At 48.5% G+C, this 20000-nt stretch overlaps 1 protein-coding gene across 4 annotated transcripts in view; it reads right to left on the bottom strand.

The window, feature by feature from the left end:
• The window catches only part of LOC119457576 (band 3 anion transport protein), a 200516-nt gene that overhangs the window by 113366 nt on the left and 67150 nt on the right, over positions 1-20000 (bottom strand). The window contains exon 2 of one of the 4 annotated variants that reach the window (XM_037719223.2): positions 15736-15812. The exons of 1 other annotated variant lie outside the window; for it this stretch is intronic. The gene's annotated coding sequence lies outside the window, so the exon portion shown is untranslated. Of the gene's footprint in view, positions 1-3724; positions 3913-15735; positions 16044-20000 lie in introns of those variants that run through there. 2 more of the 4 variants (XM_037719231.2, XM_049665116.1) reach the window with 2 other exon arrangements.

The raw sequence follows: 20000 nt of genomic DNA, 5'->3' as shown, positions 1-20000 counted from the left end.
CACCACGATGTGCTGTGCATGCACACGGCTGCTCGGATGGAACGCTATAGCGCACAATGCTAATTTTTTTGCAGTCAAACGCACTGCGCGCGCGCGTCTCTGCGGCCTCTGGAGTATACATGAAGCGAACTATCGGCGTCCAAACGACGAACTTTATATACGGCGGCAACAGCGAACATCGTGCCGCCGCGTCTGACGAGCAAATAAGTTACTGTGGGCAACCCTTCACGCGCGGGCCGCGCATGCGCCGCATGCCGTGACAGCACGGCGGCGGCAGTGTCTGCATATCGCAATAAAAGGAAGAGGGAGCCATAACCAAGTGCCTTGTGACCCGAACGTTCGCATGCAAACCGCACCCGTGGGTCGCCGCTGCGGGCGACCGTGCCAACCCAATCTTCGCGGAAATCAGTGACACTTTACGATTTCCAAACACGCTGGGGAAGGAAGCGAGAGCGCTCCGCGAGACGCTGCTCGGCGAGGTCATACCGCCGGATGGGCCGCGTATGCTGAGCCCCCCAAAAGAGCTCGGATTGGAACCCGTGGTCGCGAACTGTACGCCGCGTAAACAGGGGCCGACCGTATATAGAACGGTGCACAATGCAGGCGGCATTCCTTTTGAGCCAGGCTTTTCCAGCCCAAAGCTTGTGTGTCTGCGGCAACGCGACTGTCGTTGCGCTTCTGCCACACTTGACCCCGCTCGAAACCGATTCAGCATTTCAGCGCAGTCCGAAAAGGTCCTATATATGCACCGAAACCACGGAGCTCTTTTGGCGGTGCTCTCGATTTTGCTCGCTCAAATGTCGCGGTGGCGACGTATGGAGCCAAAATTGCAGCGCCTGATGGCCCGCACAAGCAGTGCGCGCAGTACGGAAAAATTTTACATATATAAATGTTCTTTTTGATCCGGGTTCGGTCGACGCAGGGTCGACCAATTCACGTGCAAGAAGCGTTGAATCGCGGCATCTGTTCGCAAGGGGCGACTCGGTAGCTGTGAACTTTAGTATGCGAGTATAAAAACCTCGCCACTCCAAATGCGGAATAAATCTGAGAAAATGCGGGAAGCTGGCGTTAAAAAAAAATGACGCACATAACGAGTCAGCAAACGCTCTTGACGTCAAGTGGGTGCGCCTCACATTCCTGATACTAGTGACGCCACGAACAACGCCAGATAATTATCGGCCGCTATCTTGCGTCTCGTGTACCCATAAACGGCGATAAGCACTTCCCAGACTCTGAAGAGGCATCTCGAGGGTCCCGCAGGAAGATACGCAGGCAGGCAACGGCATTATACCCGGCAGTGAGCACCGCGTCAGCGTCATCTGTCTGCGCTTTCGAAATCCTCTACCCGTTTACCCAGACCGCGTATAGCACGTGTAACAAGTTATCCGCACTCGTCTTTTCCTCTTAAGACGTTTCGTAAGCGCGTCAGTAAATGGAGCAACGTATACGAAGACGGCGAGAGCGTTGCGAGTCGCGATGCGATCCCCTCGGCTTGGAATGGAAGACAACAAAGTAAGTGTAAACAAATAAAACCAAAAACGACTTAAAATAGCGAAACCTCGAGTGAAATCGGAGACAACACTAATACAGGCGATCAAGAGCACACTATACAAGATATTTCAGCGAACACTTCGCAAAATTTTTAAAGGTTGCCTGTGGCAGATAGCACAATTCTAGTTCAAGAGCTGGTCTACTCGAAGAGGCGAACATTACTTGCACAAAAAATTAAAATGCATAATCGACTAATTGACAACAATTCACTAATTAAGTTTTTAACTAATTACCTTATGGTCCATATTGCAATTTAAAAATTCAAGCCGTGGAGTTCGTTAGGGGGATCCACTTGGAACGAATTATCAGCATGACACCAGTTTCGAGATATTAATTCCCGAACTTTGCGGAGAAAAATACATTGGCGTTCCAGTTACTTCCGTAACAAAACGTCATTTTATGCACTGGAGGACAAAAGCAACAAAATATCCCCGAAAGAACGACCGTGTGCTTCGCGGTGATTCAGCATGCCTATCGCACATTCTGCTGCACAAAAGGCTATGCAGGCCAAGTGATATGAACATGTCACATGGTGGGTCACGGGGATTTTAGAAGGAAAAAATTGTGTATGGTGTGACATCTAAACCCTCTTTTCTTTTAATGTTCTTTGGAGAATGTCCCAGAAGAACACGACATCAATACAATCTACAAAACTGATTGGTCGTTTCAGCACGCGGACACAAACGGCATTTTGTCGACCACGGCACGAAACAGCTCATTTTCTCCAACCAAGTTTGAACAGGAAGGGCTGCCGAATGCAATTCGAAGAAAAAAGTTTTCACACCTGTAGGAATGATCATTCAACGGGACACGCTTAAATAAGTACATCTATGTAATTGCACTCAAAGTAAGGCGCACGATAAAGGGGAACAGGGAACACTGTCAACAGGTGCAGCAGAAATTTCAATGCGGGAGACAGTTCAAATATGAACCATACTTTAAGCGAGCCTTTAAGTAGTAAAGACTTTCAACAAACTCCTTCAAGAAGTTGTTGTTCCACTATTTCTGGAAGGTAGTTGCGTAAGCAAAGCTGTAAAATTTCTCTAAAAAATGAACTGTTAACATCACAAAAAAAGAACAGCCGGGGAAAAGTTGCCTAAAAAAGAGGTGAACCAAGATGAAGAAAAAGGTTACCACGCCGCATGGCTTCAACACGTTAGCTAAAAGTAGCAAATACGCGATGGAAAGCTTGCAAGCCGTGAGCAGTGCAGCACTTGCAGGACATAAGTCGGTACTGCTGGTTTCGTTTAAATTCTTTCATCTCTGTGCTGGTTATTGGATAAGCTTTCAGTGCGGGGTCAGCCAATCACAGCAGCTGGCGGCGCAACCGCACTCTTCAGGTGCAGTATTATTCTCTGCTTTAGCATAGGCGAAGTGGCTGAAAGATCATGCATGCCCTTCAAGTGAACGCTCGTTCGACAAAACTGTTGTTTCGAAGGAACAATGGGCTTAGCATCGCGGTCCAACATACGTGTCATCCGTGAACTGTGTAGTCCAATCAGGAAAAGGGACACGCCATATTCATCGGGTGCAATTAAATATCGAACAGTATGGAGTTTCAAGTCAAATACTTTTGTTCAAAGTCCTTTATAGTACGCGTCCCAAAACAATATCGCATATTTACAAATTATTTAAAAAATGCTCTATATCCTTTCAGGTGAATCGCAAGACGGAACGGGACTGGAACCTACTCCTGAGTATTTGTCTGTCGTCTCCCTTTTAGGGGCAAATATGCTTATTTTCACTACCTACCTATTGGTAGCAATACACATCGTGCTTTCCGGGCTCTTCTAAAGCCATTGAAATGTTGATGTAGATTAAAGTGCTGAGCCTTTTGCCCATGAAATGCTCGCAGACGATGTTACACTGTCTGGATTAAATAACAGAAAGAAAGAAAGAAAGAAGAAAGAAAGAAAGAAAGAAAGAAAGAAAGAAAGAAAGAAAGAAAGAAAGAAAGAAAGAAAGTTATTGAGGTAAAAATCTTCCAACTACAAATCTACGGGTCCGAAGTTTGAATCCTCCGTTCACGGTGCACTGCAGATTTTATTTATTTATTTATTTATTTATTTATTTATTTATTTATTTATTTATTTATTTATTTATTTATTTATTTATTTATTTATTTATTTATTTATTTATTTATTTATTTATTAAGTTCATGCACAACACTTACGGATTCCTGCGACGGTCATCAGCAGGCAGCAAAACAACTAGGGGAGCGAGCCCATCCCAGCTATCGCTGTAATAAATCCGAGTCTCATCCCGGCGCAAAGAATGCAAGAGAGCACAGCGCATACTCAGTGCGCCTGTGTTCAAGGCTGCACGCGCCGACCGCGAAGAGATGCAGCCGATTTCGCAGCTCCTGGAGTGCGAAGGAAACCCTTGGGAAGAAAATCCTCTCGTATAGAAGCAAGGCTTCGAGCACGTCCTGAGCAAATAATTATCGTTTGCGCTCAACTGCGCGGTTAAAGAGCGGCGGCGTATACCCCCATGCTAACACGCAATGCGTAGCATTCACGCGGCGACGCACACGCTTCCGACAGAAAGAAACGTTGCTGAAGACGCGAGCAAAGTGAACGTGTGCAGGCGCACACAGGCTAGTTCTGTTGTTCACGGCACAGAATTCGCCAGGCGACATCGACGTCTCATTGTTGTTGTTCTTGCCTGCGAAAAAATGAGAAGCTTGGCATAATGAACAGTGTGCTATCCCAAAGGCGTATCTACACCGAAAGTTATATATATAGAAAAAAAAAAATAAAGCGGGCAGGATATCGTAAACCCTTTTGACACTGACTAAAAAAAGAAAACAGAAAGGCTCACGCATTTATTCCTTTTGTGTGCACACATCCTACTCATTTATAATATACTGAAAGATGTGTGTGTGCGGCCACCTGTAAGTGCCGTTTTCTGCGCTTGGAACAAATTTATGGTGCTGTACACTACCCGTCCGCCTTCGTAATGCGTGTTCACATCTATACAGCGTCCCCAAAGTTAAACTAATGGTAATAAATAAAAAATGGTGTGTTGGATCCTACTTGTAATCAGCGATGGGAGCCGGTTGCGCGTGTTTCAGAGAAAAGGTCTCGCCTATTGTGCGCTACTAATCCTACCGCGACGTTTCCATTCAGCCGGCGTCGCCCAGAGGGCGATCAGAGACGGACAATGTGGAGAAGCCCTTCTTCCGGTTCTCTTTACTGATTGGCTGACACAACCCATAGCATTCGCTCACCGCGCTCAAGTTATGTATAATGGCGGCTGTACTTAAAAGACCCGTCGTAGGATGGCTGTAATATAAAGCCCCTTTGATCTTGAAGGGGCTTTCGGGATAGTCGCACTGCACCCCTCCAGTGCCGCCTGCATATACAGTGCCTGTCCCGCATCGGTCGGCGTGCAACATCAGCGTTCGTATGCCCAGAAAGGCAGGCGCCAGCGGCAGCCGAAGGTTCGCTGGAGAAAGCTCAAGGCCTCTGCACTGCCTTCATGAGCGGAATCGCGACACCGGAGCGCCGCAAACGACATGCGCGCGCGGAAAGCATGCATTGCAGAGAGCAACGCGTTATTTGCGCAAGCGACAACGGGACTTGGTGCCAAGCAACAAAAATGCGTAGTTTACATGCATGAAAATGCGGCGCGCAAGTCTGAAGCGCGTGCGCATCGAAGGAAGGCATTCGAAAGAAGAACGCGAAATCTTCCCAGAAGGTGATGTCAGTGCGTGTGCATGAAGTTTCCTTGCGGACGAACCACGTAAGTGCCGCATCGAAGCGCTCCGAAACAGGCCATATACGTTTTTAAAGAGAAGCTTTCTTCGGCTCTTCAAACACGCAGACGCACAAGCAAGTGCAGGTGATCATCCACGCAGTGGTACGGTATTCGATCGGGGGAATCCTATTGGATCACACGGCAGCGCTTCCTTGGCAGAACAGAGGCACAGAGTCAAGGCGCTGCGCCAAATGACGCCGAATCAAGCAGGCGGAAACAAATGACAACAAAGAAAGCGAGCGTAATACGCAGAGGTGGCAGCGAGGCGACGGCCACTGTCTGACAATGGAGTGGCGTGAAGCTAGCGAAGAGTTGCCGGCGCCTTCCATCATAGCACGAACAGCTGTCGCCGACAGCAGGACTCGCACAAACAATGCGAGCTCCGAAAGGCTGAGAACAGGCACGAAACGGGGTCGCTCAAGCCTTGCGGCCCGTTATTCCTGCCGAATGACGGGGTCTGCATACATATACATACATATAGTGCGCGCCTGTACCGAAGCCAGCGCCCTGGGAGCTCTGTTTTCCTATCGGCCGTAGGTCACGATTTCCTGTTTCCGTCCTCCGCGGGGGCTATTTGTATGGGAGCCGGCTACGCAATGCCTGCCGATTAATTTACCACGCACAGCACACACGGATGACAATCTGTGTTTCGCTCGTTCGTAGAATGCGTAGTGCACGAGCGCCTGTTACGCTGTCGTCACACTGTTTATGAGTGTGAGCTCATATTTTTTTCTCTCTTCTTATACTTTCATTTGGGTTACTCACAAGCTTGCCTTATTCAACAACGCAAAGGACAATTGCCATGTGCTGACGTTTCTCGATTGACTAATAGGAGAGCGGCACTACTGCTGCTGTGGTAGTATGTGACGTGACAACGGTCTTCCGTGCACTTTCCCATGGCGGAAGACCGTTGTCACGTAAGAGGAACAGGAATAGGAGAGAGAAACAAATTTGTGTAACTTTAGCAGCTACAGATAGCGAACAACTGACATGTCACGTTCTCTGGGCTGAAGTGAGAGGAAGACGATGATGCATGGCATGATGGTAGACGACGTAGCAACTGCAAAATCAGTATCAAGAAATTCGCGTGGAACGGAGACGCCGAGGCGGAGGAGCGCGGGCGACGGAGGAGCTGTGAAGACACTGCGCGAATATGTTCAAGGAATATTGTACTTCAACTAATACGCGTGCAACTGGTCCAAGTATACATGTGCCGCTGCACATGAGTTGACGCAATACATGTTGAATTCATTGCAACATCATTGCAATGGAAGTATGTGGTGAGAAGCAGCCTTTGTCATAATCAGACATACATACATCAGGTTTTCACTGCAGCACTGTCAGACGATAGAACTTCCTGAATCAGCGGTCCAGAGCAATAAAGCAGGCTATCTGCAGCGAAAACGGTACGCGAGATGCCCAATCAATCGCTTCTTACGCTTCCCGGAAACTGCAGCTTATGTATTGCAATTGAATATTGCAACCGCAGGGGAGGCCTAGCGGTATAGAGCATCCGCCTCGTATGCGGGAGGTACCGAGTTCAAATCCCGGTGCCGCCGGAAACCCACCGGTTTTTTCTAATGAGTAGAGGTGTTTCCTGGCCTGGTGCTCGGCTCCCGTGGGGGTTCACATCTCGAAAGGGGCCCCAATAAAGATTTACAAGTTGTCTCTGGGCGCCTCTTGTCCAACCACAGACGGCCTTGTAGACGAGCATCCGCCGCGGCTGTGGGAGGCAAGTGCTGCCGCCGGGTACCTACCGGTAAATTAGGTACAAACGCGCTCCCGGCCTGCATGGTGCTCGACCAGGACCTCAACGCTTGGAAAGGGGTGTTTTTCTCCAACCCGAAGGCGTCCCACTCCAATAGGTGAATTTGGGGCGCAACATGGGAAATAGCCGCCATGGGAGCGGCCCATTACATCACTTTCTTTGGGCTCACAAGGGTTTCCACGGGAATGTAGGGCGCAGGCTCCTTTCCCAAGCGTATCACCCCTGGAGGAAGCCGAACGCCAGCTCCCATGATCGTTGGTACCGGGTTCGATCCCCGGACAAAGACGTATTTTTCTTCAAGTGCCAAGCTTTCTTTCTGAGAAACCCGTAAGTGTTTCCTCTGTAGCTTCGTGCTACAGTCGGGTGGATGGCAGTTTTTCCTTTCCCGTTCTACGTTTAAAGAAGAAAAAAAAGTGTCTATGAAACAAAACCGACGTGAGAAATGCACGGAAACAATTTGAACAGCTCAAATCACGAAAAAAAAAAAAAAAAAAAAAACAGAATGGGAGCATGGTGTTTCGCGATGCGCATACATTGTGCGCTCAACTTGATCCGGAAGCTAAGACGCAGTCTCGACCACGGTTATTTAACATGCAGAGAAACGAAACAAACACTCCACGTCTGCGATCGAGGCCGGTTGCAAGAAGCAATCGATGCGTCTGGAGGCGCGGAGAAAATAGAGAACCCCATTATCCCGCCGAGATGAACATGGTTTACTCAGCACACGCTCGAATCACCCAGTTCGCCATTTTGGTGTTAAAAAAGGAGAGAAAGCATTTATAAATATATAAATTCCCCCACGCTCAGTGGAGAAAACGGTGCATGTACGCGCCTGGACGCAAGGCAAGAAGCAAATGACTGTACATAAGTTGTGGCGCAGAAGCAGAACGTTACAAGACGAGCAACGAAGTGCGTGCAAAAATGCTATAGGTAATGGCAGTGGTCAAGTGGGCTCCCGTTGCGTCATCTTTTTTTTTTTTTTTTTTTTTTTTTCCCTTTTCAGCGCCAGCATATACACAAGCGTAATTTTCACATACTCAACTATTACATCTGATGCTTTATATCGCGAAGTTATCAAAAAGCGCCGCTGTCGGAGCCTGCACAACCAGGGACGGCGTCCGAAGAGTCGCAGACGCCTTTCCCAATATTTATGCTACCATCCCTATGTCAAGCTAACTCCATTAAACGGAATATCGACACCTCGCCGATATTGCCCGATTTGCTGGGTATTAACCGTGCACGTCTCGCACAACATGCATACTTAAAAGAAAAATAATAATATGGCAAATATTACCCTTTTTCAACGTCGGCGTGATTGTTTCGTGGGAATCACGGTTTTCGAGCTCACACAACAGCTTGCGTGATTTGTACAACTGCGTAATTTATTCATTTCGTCTATTTCGCTGTTCAGTGGATCCCTAAAACAATGGCAGTGCGATCACATGCACGAAAATCGCAAACAGTAAAAGCTGGGCTCACAATTCGAAAGGTGAGATAAACTAACATTTCACCATGTACACAAAGAACCGCAATTTTTTTTTTTTTTGTGATTTCTTTGGCATCGTCTATTGGCCTTGTCCGTTTTAAGATGAGCTCAAAGCAGCCCCTCGGTCCATTGCGATCACACGGTGGTTGACAACGTATCTAATCTTATTGATTCTAACCTAACCTAACCTAATTGAAGCTGATATATCATTACAATAATTTCTTGCGAGTCAATTTCCAGCGTTGATAAACGCTGGAGATGACTTGTAAGAAATGATTCAGGACCTATAGGCCGACGAAGTGTAAGAGTAGGGTTGAAGATTGATATGCAGAAAATGCGGACCCACCCCTTAAACAGAACAAGAACTCGTGCTTGACCCTGATCATAAGAATGAAAGCGGTTGGAGCGCATACGACAGGCATTACCAAGTCACGACCAGTAGTTTACCGCTATCCTTGAGAACAACGAGTAGAATCATTCCACACTAGCCGTACTAATATGGGGCAGAAACTTGGAGGCTATAACAAAGAAGCTCGAGAAGAGATTCAGGACCACGCAACGTTAAGAAGACATTGGAAGAAGACGCCGGTGTGGATTAGAGAGCAAACGGGGGTACCCGATATTCTAGTTGACATTAACAAGGAAATATTGCGTATAGATCCCACGCACTGTGGTAATCTATGTTATGTGAAGCATTTTGCCGGTACCTGCAGCTATCCAGCATTGTTTGAGGGTCCGCAAAGCGTTACCAAGTGGACCAAAGCGTTCCTGCTAATTGAGTTTGTGGGTCGCGAGCATACGTGCGTGTGACGACAGCGGCCCGACAACAACCGTGCACGTTGTAGGCGATCGTATGACAGCTATACGGCATGATTTCTACGCCGGCCGTTCGACGCGAGCCTACGACACGGCGATTATTGGGTTCTACTCGGGTAGTGGACGAACGTAAGCGAGAAAAACACGGATTGTGACGTCATCAGCGAGTACGTACGTACTCGCTGATGACGTCACCATCCGTGTGCTTCAAAAAGCTGGCTGGCTTTTGGAACGCGAGAAGCAGGCTTACACAGGCTGGCGGATGATATGTGCTCACGCTATATTTGTAAATGCATGTTCTGTTACAAAGTGCTATCGTGGCCTAATGGTTAGAGCACTCGGCTGCTGTGCACGATGGGAGAGGTTCGATTACACATTATTTCGTTTTTATTAAAGCGAGGCGAGACAGGAACCTACCTATACCGCAAAGTGCCAAAAATGAGCCAAGGAATGTTTCGCATTAAACATTTAAATTAAATTCTGGGGTGTTACTTGCCAAAACCACGATTCGATTATGAGGCACGGATTATTGTTGACCACCATGGGTTCTTTAACGTGCACCAAATATACGGTACACGGGCGCTTTTGCATCTCGCCTCCGTCGAAATGCGGCCGCCGCGGCCGGGGTATGAACCCGCGACCTCGTGCTTATAGCAGCGCAACGCGAAAGTAAGCAACCACGGCGGGTCCGCATTAAACATCGAGCTGGGCAGGCTGTGTATAACACGTAAGGCGGATAACCGGTTGTCTATACTGGAGTCACAGAATGGGCGCCCATAGAAGGGAAGGGAAGCGCAGTCGAGGACGGCAAAGAATTAGGCATGGTGTGATGAAGCTAAATCCGCAGGCGCATATATAGTATAAGATGGGGTCGGCTGGCGCAAGACAGCGCTAATTGGAGATCGCTGGGAAGAGGCGTTCGTGCTGCTGTAGACATGAATACAGGACGATGATGATGGCATCACATAAATCCGCTCTACTACCACAATTGGCCATTGCCACATTTCAGTACTACCATCCGACTGTTTCGAAGCAAGCATAAACCAATTCGTATACATGAAATACGATTTACACCCTAGCTGAGGTCTGCTATTTAATTGCCACTCGTATACATAGCGACCAACATTCACTAAAGTAATCTCATTCATGCAATGCACGGATATTGATGCGATAAACTTGCAAGTTCGTAACGTTAAACATCCAACTGTATACTGTAAACAGACAAGAGAGAACGGAAATTCGTACGTAAAAAAAAAAAAAAAAAGGAGAAAAAGCTACAGGTACGTTATCCCACCACGCTAATTGCGAATCCACGCAAATTCCACATCATTCCCAAGGGCTTCGAACGATTATATCGCCGGGCTTCGCTCCAGCCGTGCCTGACCAAAACTTTATGGTTTGTTGCTGCCGCTCTTCGGGACTGTGCTCGCGCGACCGGACACTGGCGAAGTGTTTGCGCGCTCTCAACGGAAGAGAAATGAACGGGAGAAGAAAAATTAAGCAGAACGGAGACCCTACATATACGTGCGTCCTTGATGTCCATCCAGCTTTGCGAAATCAAACATATGAATAAAAACAGCACCGACTGCTCACACAGTTGGGCGCCTGTTTTCCTTCGCTTTTAATGGCCGTGCTCTTCGAAAGCCAAGCCGCCAGTGACGGAGAAGCGTGCTCAGAAACGCAATGCGCTCCCGGACGACACTGGCAGCCCGTGGCCTCGGCCGCTGCTCACGGGTAGCGCACATGGCACACGCCGCGCGCGATGCTAATTCTTCCGCGACTGACGCTGCATTCCGATCACTTTTACGGGAACCACCCGCGTGTACTCGCGACGGCTTGGAAAACCAGAGGAGGTGCGCGGAGGCATGCACGCTATGCACGCCTTCGAAGCGGCCCCGAAGGAGGAGGCCTCGAGAGAGAAAGAAAAACGCCCTGCACCTGCGGGCGTTCAATTAAAAAGGATGACACAACTCGCACATTGCGCGGCCGCCTTGATGAATTCGGCTGAGACAGCCGTCATTTATCGCTTCGTGGCGACGTTCTTCACCTTAAAAGAAAGCGTAAAGGCGAAGTTCTTCCCAGCGAGAAAAAAAAAAAAAAAGAACACTGCTGAAAAGACAAGCCGCCATAGTGCGGAAAAAAACCTAGGTGCTGCCGGTTGTTTCGCTGCTGAGCGAAAGATGGCGAGTCGGATTTCTGGTCGCGCACGGTCGTCACACTTCGATCAAAATGGAATTCCGGAGAAGAAAAACACGCGCGTTACGCGGTCGATAGAAAAAGAAAAGAAGAAAACGATCAATTAATCGCGGTTCATGGCTGCGGAGGGTGACCGAACGACGCCTGAACCACGGTGGACCCAACGGGCCAATTTAAATATTAATAGCCCGCGGCGACGCAGAAGTCATGCACCATGAGCCGACGCCGTATCGAACGACGCTCGATAAGCGCGGTTCAAGCCCAGCCCGTGACACACATTCACGCGCTTCCGTGAAGGCGATTGCAGTGAATCATATTTCCATGCCCGTCCCCACATGCAGCGCATAAGCGTTGACGACGCCCCGCCGTGTCCGAACCTCGCATCGCCAGTCTCCAAAGAAAGCGTCGAGCTATAGGCGCCCCTCCTTCCCCGTCGATGCTATATATGCTCCTCGACCTATACGCATTTCCGGCGCCGTTAATACGACACGCCTTTGCAGCCCCTTATCGTCATTTACATAGGAGCGCGACGCGACGGCCTCGCGATCTCGATTAACTTGACTGCGACGTGCTAGAAGAATGATGCAATATGGTCGCATTACACGCGCTCGTGTTCTCGAATGCGAGGCGAAAATCCCGTTAGTTAGAACGTCGGAAACATCAACAAGAGTCTGCACGCAGGCAAAAAAAAAGACGAAGCGCACACGGCGCGAGCTAATAATTTCACTGCAATGCATAAACAAGAAACCCCTGCAGCTGAGAGGAGCTAGCAGCAATTCAGATCTCCACCAATGATACTGCAAATCCAATTGTAAACAACATGTAACCCTCGCGTGCAATCATGCTGAGAATAATTATCGGATTACGTACAAGGAGCTTGTTGTACACATGCGCGAAATAGATTGCACGTCGGAATTAAGTGTGCACGCGAAGAGCACGCACTATATATAGGTTAAATTGCACATCCGCGCATGTGTGTACGTATATATTTCCGGCCGACAATTTACTTGCCCACGCAACTCACGCACGCAGCCGAGTCCGCACTAAGTGAAAAACTGCAACAGCTCGATCACGACGATAAAATTAAAATGCGTTCCTCCTAAACGTAAACGGTAAATTATTTTTCTTTGGTGCCGCTCAGCAAAATAGCTAACGGCGACCCCGAAGCAAAACGCCAGGACGCTGCTTGGCACGCGTCGAAAAAGAGCAGCGCACATCTTCCCATCTGCTTGTTTGTGCACAGAGCAAGCAAGCAGATGAGATGCACGGAACCTTATCAAAACGATCCATTAACAGAGCGGGCTGCAAATATCAGGTAGTACAGGTTGCACGTTGCTTGGTTTTTTTTTTTTTTTTTTTTGATCTTTATCTCTACTGCGGGAGCAGTGCATCAGCAGCAGTTATGAACTGAATTTGTATCGCAAAGTGAAGACCGCACATCAACTGCACATACTATAGCTGCAGCGGCAGTGTGCTGCTGAGCACAGGTTCGATTACAGGCCGCATTCCGACTGCGTTGGTGGAATTATAATAATTGTTTATTTCCATCGACGATGGAGGAGACTGCGGGTAAAAGTCGCTTGAGAAACAAGCAACTTGACTGAAGCCCACAGCCACCTGTACAAAGCAGGCAGCAATAGCAATTCTCGTGTGTATACCGTGCTTTGGGTGAACGTTAAAGAGGTGCTGGTCAAAATCAAACAGGAGCCTTCGGGTCTTTCATAAGCGACTATGTAGCTTCAGAACGTTTAACTATACAATTCAATAACTTTGATAACATGAAATCTACGTGGTGCCTCAAAGGAGCGTCTATTATTGCACTAAACAGCATATATAGAACGCTCGTTGTACAATGTTTTCAAGCGCGTATTTCACGGCTCCGCCACGCGATTTGCCTTTTATAGCACGCTTTGGTCCCGCAGTGGCGCACGACGTTTATATATATACATTCGTTTTAACCATTCAAAAGTTGCATTCCCACTATGAAAGACGTCGTAGTGAAAGAATTCGCACAAATTCTGACCACATCGAATTATGTAGGGCGCGCCGGAACCGCAGCTCACCGTGGTGCTTCGAAATGCCGCTGCGGGCGGTTAATCCAAACTCCTGCTTTGACGCCGCTGAAAGCCCTTCAGCTAGAGTAGCCGATTTTACGCGGCACCATATATATATATATATATATATATATATATATATATATATATATATATATATATAGGGCACAGCGCGCCGACATCGAAGGTTTTAACAGGCAAACGCACGTACGTATTACAGAATAAATACCTGAAAGACAAAACAAAGGCATTCGCACTTAATACAGACTGGTATACGTAATATCGATCAGCGGCAAGTGTACGATGACCTTTAAACGTCTGGTGTTGCTTCCGAACGATGCAGTTTCGGAAACAGATACAGAATGCGTACAACGAGTACCACGCCCAATTCGCGAGAGGCATGCAGCGAAAAACAAGCTGCGGCAAAAGTTTTCGAACTTCGCGACTCAGCCGGAAATATCGGTGAGAAACGTGGACAGTCGTACGGAGAAGTTAAATTAAACTAAATTCTGGGGGCCTCCGGATTAATTTTGACTAGCTGGGGTTCTGTAACTCGCACCTAAATCTAATTGACTTTCGACCGCATCGAAATGCAGCCGCTGCGGTCGGGGATCGAACCCGAAACCTCGAGCTCAGCAGCGTACGCACGGAGAAGTTTCCACTAATTTCAATACAGGAATAGAAGCACTGGCGGCGACAAAACTTAAAAGATTAAGTGTTCCGAAAACTTTTCCGGTTCGGGGCACGTGCATACACACACTCGTCGCACTATCACGGCGTTATATATATCGAGCCGCCCAGTGCACATCGAATGTGAATCCTTCACAGAAATGCGAGTAAAACGATATTTCGTCAGAAATATAGGGGGAGAAAGTAAGGAACTGCATCGTCCTGAACACTGCATACCCCGTCGAAAGAAATACACGTTTAAGTCTAACCCAGTACACTATATGTAATGTTCATTCCACCAGCAGACCCTTGACCAGAATGAACACGCGACATGGAGCGATTGCATATAGTTTTAACACACGACATTATGAGAACTTATAGCTGAAAGCACACACGTGATTGTTTTGTCCTGTTTTCTTCTCATCAGCAACCTTGAAGAGTTCAGCTCAATTCAGTTATCAAACACACAAAAAGAGCACAAAACACGCTTATAGTATTTCTCGCTGACTAACAAATAGCTCAACTGGCCCAGCATTCAGTACTTCTATATAGTATTTCAGTGTGTTTCAGCTTAACGTTGACACCTTGTTTCCTTCACTTGCATGATATAGCTGCGACTCTCGCAACCGTATCCAACACGCACATATGTGACAACGGTGGAACGGCTATTTGCCAGGGGAAAGTGCATATGCACTCGTTAAACGCCGAAAGAAAACGAAGACGAAATTAGTCAACCTGGACTTACGCTTCAAACGCTGAGCCTCGCGTGGCCGACATAGGTTTCATTCAGGCCACGAACTCCGGTTTGAAACGCAACGCGGCAATAGGAGACAGCCTCGTTTAACAACGGGCAAGGAATACACTGCCGGCAAACGTATCCTTCCGACAGATTTCAGGGCAGCTAAACGGCAAAACACCGATTCACGCAGAAGGAAGAGGCTGAATGCGTACTTGCCAACTAGCCTGGCGCTAATCGCCCTGACGTAAAGGAGGTCAAAGCGGTGTCATCCGAGGAGCACACGAAAATACACTCTTGTCGCAGAAGCCAAAGAAAACAAAAGTATGCTGCAGGTCAGCAGGAAGAGTGCCTTGACTCGGTTAGCAAAATGAGCTTCAGGAGCAAACAACCATTCTGCTCGAGGGAAACAGCAGCGGCCAGACTATTTGCTCGAGCGCAGCAGATCGACCCCCTGAAGCGCAAGTTGCGGCAGAGTTCGGCAGAAGAACATGGGCGGGCACATTTCAGGAACACAAACAAAAACCCGCCGCGTGGCACGAGACAATGAAAAGTATACAAAGACGACCCAACGATGAGTCAGGCTGTTTTCTCAAGAATACGGTTCCCGCGTCGTCTCAAGCTTCCTTCCAACACCACGCGCCGACGTCGCGCCGAGTTGGAAAACGCGGAGTTGGACAGCAAAGAAAAGCAGCCATACCTGTTGCGAGATGGGCCCAGCTGCTCCGACGCTCGTCCGTCACTCCGGCGTTCCAGGTTCACGCGGCGAGTCGGCGGCTACGGGAGAAGAGGTCGAAACCGTCAATTCAGCTTCTTTGCACAGCACGCACGGGCAGCGTATCACGCACGCAGACGGGCGCGAACAGTATATTCCTTTCAAACCACAACGTCGCGGGAGAGGATCGACCTGTCGCAGCCTGCTTGCAGCTTTGTTGCGTCACACATTCAACGCGCGACGGCGCGCGTTGCATTCACCGGGAGAAATGAAAAACTCCCGACTGCAGAATCGAGAAAAATAAAATCCGACGCAATATGAGAAAGGAGCGACGAGACAAAGCCGCAGCCACGTGATATTCGGCTAAGCAAGTCGTTTCCGCTGAGAGAGAAGGGATTTAAAAAACACCCACGAGAAGGAGAGAAGGGTGAAGACGATGGAGATTTTTTTTTTTTTTCGGAGGAGAGGGCAGGGTCATGTCTCCCGCAGGGCTCGCGGCCGAGCCGCGCAATCAGGCAGCGCCTGCTGACCACTAGGCACGCGCCAATGGCCAATCACGGGGGGAGGGGGGTAAGCCACGCCGGAGGCATGTCGCGCGACGCGGACGGGTCCCCAGAGAGCGGCGAGGACGGAAAGCGCGCAATATCGGGCCGCACCAGATATTGCCGATCAGGGCGCATACCAGGAAAAGAAGAGCGCGAGCTCGGCCGGAGGCACCGCAAGCCGGTCTGCCGGGTTTTCCCGTAAACAGTATACTCGCTCAATAGTGAGCGAGCGCGCGCACACACAATCGCGGCGTTGGCGTATACGCCGCGCCGATGCACGCGACGCCGGACCTGCACGGTTGAGAATCCCCCCAGATATGGAATAAATGACATGTTCATGTGGACCAATAGAATAGTGCATACATCGAAACTTTCGTTTGATTTTTTTAGGTAGGTAGGGTTAAATGGGGACTAACTGGAGAGGTTCGAAGGCCTCCCGCTACGCCATTTTACTTCTAAGCAAAATAATAATAATAATAATAATAATAATAATAATAATAATAATAATAATAATAATAATAATAATAATTCTTTTTTGAGAAGTCGCTGTTGGAGTGTCATGGGAATAGAGATTTGCCCCCCCTGAACGTACAGGCACGCAGCGCTGCGACTGGAATCTGAACACATGTTCCTGGGTGTGATGCGCTTTCACACGAATGTCGCAGCTGCGTTAGCTATCATAGCTGCGTCACGTCAAGGCATTCTGCGCATACTTTTAAAGAGATCGACCGCATCTCGCGCTTGTATGCTGTTGCGCGAGAAATTGTCTGGCCCCGCGGATTTGGCGAATTCATATAGCCACTATGGTTAAACTTATCGTTCAATGAATTAAAAAAAGTCGCAGTTTCGCCCGAAAGCCGAAGCATCAATTGCGATAGCAAATCAGTAGAGAGCTATACGGAGTAAGGATGGTAGTTTTATCGGCTGTATAAACTCGGACACATTCGCTTACTAACTGAATTAACAAGCATGGTGTCAGCGCGCACAAGCGAACATGAATATATCACACTCGATGACCGCACACAACCGCTGTCAAAACGCTGGCGTGAGCAAGCGCGCCAGCAGCAGCGAGCGAAGGTCCGTGCGGTGTAACGCTTCAACGGAAACTGAGCGGAGAAAGCACAGCGCATACAAAGGTAGGAGCCATGTTGCAGACCGCTTTCAAGATACGGTGAGAGCGACCGCCCGCAGTTGCGCAAAGTACAAGTACGCAGTTGCTGGCAGAGTAGAAGCCGCACCCCTCCCTCCCGCGCTGCCTTCCCGCTTTCCTCCTTTCGCCTGCGAGATTCCAGTTCCCCTTGAGCCCGGTCGCAGGATACGCACTTGGTGTCGCAGGACACCCATGCCATGCTATACAGCCCGCTTTTTCTTTATCGGACAGATTGCAATAAAACAGCTAATGTAAAAATTTTGCGACAAAGGAGTGTTCCAACCTGAGATCACTTCTACCATGACATAGGTAAACGCTTTGCTTATTTTTTTTCTCTCTCTCCTAGAGGCATATTAGTTATATTCTAAATATGAACTAGCAAGCATATTTAGCGCATGCCTCTCGAAGCGTATGGTTGGAAGAGTTCTTCACAATACAACGACCGGACCATCATGTATCCAAAATACTGCAAATAAAAACACAAAACCGTAGTGATAACGACCTGAGTAAAATGCATGTGGTATAGATGCAATATATATATATATATATATATATATATATATATATATATATATAGTGCACGTATGCTATAGCACAATGCGATGAAATGCGTATTTTTCTGTGTTGTTCAGTCCTAAAAATAAGAAATCTACGATCGCGCCGCCTGGAGCAGGCGGTTGAATGTTAATGGGGGCGGCGCCTACAGTATCACCAGATTGCTCAGCCAAATTTTAATGTTTTTAGTCATCGCGACTGCAGTGTATGTATTTTTTTTTTTTGTCTTCGCGTTGAAACGTTCTACAATTTTCTTAAGAAGTATAATATCTGAGGTTAATGCTGCAATTGAGAAACAAAAGTTCAAGAAACGGACAATTTTCAGGCACGCTGGAAGTATACCGTGTGTCCCAGATAACGCTAGCCAAGCTGCTCAACGAAAAAGACGTAAAAAAACACGATGCAAGATACAATTATAAAACTTACGGTGTTCGATTGTCACAGGTCTGAGGACCGAACACCGCAGGTCTTATGATTGTCTCGTGCACCGTGTTGTTTTAAGTTTTTTTTTTTTTTTTTTTTTTTTTTTTTTCATTGAACAGCTTGGGTAACGTTAGCTGGTACACCCTATAGAACCTGGAGTAAGCAGTTCGCGTTGTTTTGCTTCTTATGGTAACTAGAAATCGGGCGTCGTTGCGCATCACGCATAAACATTCTGTAGCGTCTGCAAGCGAAGTACAATCTTAGCTGCTGCAGATGGTGAAGACAAGGCGTAGATATATGTGCGTTCTCGTTAAATGATACCAAAACTTAAAAAAAAAAAAGGGCGCGAGGAAGGTCTACAATATAGTAACAAGACCATGGACGTTGCGGGAACGTTGATATATGCCGACCACCACACCGCAGACGTTTGTTGTAATATTGCTGCACCGGGGAAACGCGAAGGACGATGATTTTCAAAAATGAAGCACAATCGCCCATACCAACGCAGCGCAATATTGGTGCACCAGCAATCGCGACTCATGCAGGAGCGAGAGCGGGTGGCCAAAGCTTGCAACTGTGGCTATACGATATACAGGGGCAAAAACACAAAGTCGGAATGTTCTAATCATGCGACAAAACGGCGGCGTCCGGATCGACACAGTGCGCAAGAACGATGCTTACACGAAGACGGTCGTTCCACATCCCCTCATCGATGCCGCCGGGACGATGGCGACGCTGCGACTCGCGATGTGCTTCGGCCTCAATAACCCCACTACACAACTCGGTCAGTGCCAACCTGCGACCGCGTGACAGGTGCACGCAACAAGATGCGCGCATTGGCAACCCCAGTAAAGACCGGAAGCTGCGGTTTAGCGTATACTACAGTCAAAATGCCCGCGTAGAAAGTGCGCTAGAAATGCGGCACCGAGTTTAGGCAAAGAACACTGGGAGCGGCAGAGTGCGAATTCACCCGACGCGCGCGTGCAGCCAGATTACCTGTCCGTCAGGTCGATGTGCCCGCGGTGGCATCAACCCTTCCCTCACGCGGCCCCTAATGGTCCTCCGAAATGCCACCGGTTGTGCAGTCAGCCGCGTTCGCGGCGGCGAACACAAAAACGACGCCCACCGACCTTCGGCGCGGTCACGCAGCAGCCAGACGCTCGGCTCGAAAAAAAAAAAAAAGAAAGAAAAGAAAAAGAAAAACTACGGCCGCCGACGACGCGGGGCTCAAGATAGCGGCGCTGGCTGGCGCGCCGTGAGAGAGCCGTTTGCCTCGCCGGGCGGGAAAAACAAAATCGGCTCCCGGGGAGTCATCACCGGCGGGAGGTTTCCACGCACCCTTTTCGGCCTTGACACCGTGCCTTAGGTGGTGGTGAGCCGGTTGGTCCCGACGCGCGAGCGAGTCACCTCGCAGCTGATCATGCACGCCAAGGAACCGATGTCACCCATGTTCTACTCGGAACAAGAGGGTTTTCTCGCCGCAGCATCTCCCCAAAAAACGGGACGCCCAAGTTTCATTATTAACGCACTTGGAACTGCACGCTTGGCCGCCATTTTGTAGCGATGCCTTTGCCGAC

The sequence above is a fragment of the Dermacentor silvarum genome, chromosome 1 (genome assembly GCF_013339745.2).
Source record: "Dermacentor silvarum isolate Dsil-2018 chromosome 1, BIME_Dsil_1.4, whole genome shotgun sequence".
Lineage (NCBI taxonomy): Eukaryota > Metazoa > Arthropoda > Arachnida > Ixodida > Ixodidae > Dermacentor > Dermacentor silvarum.
This window is presented reverse-complemented; position numbering and strand designations above follow the sequence as displayed.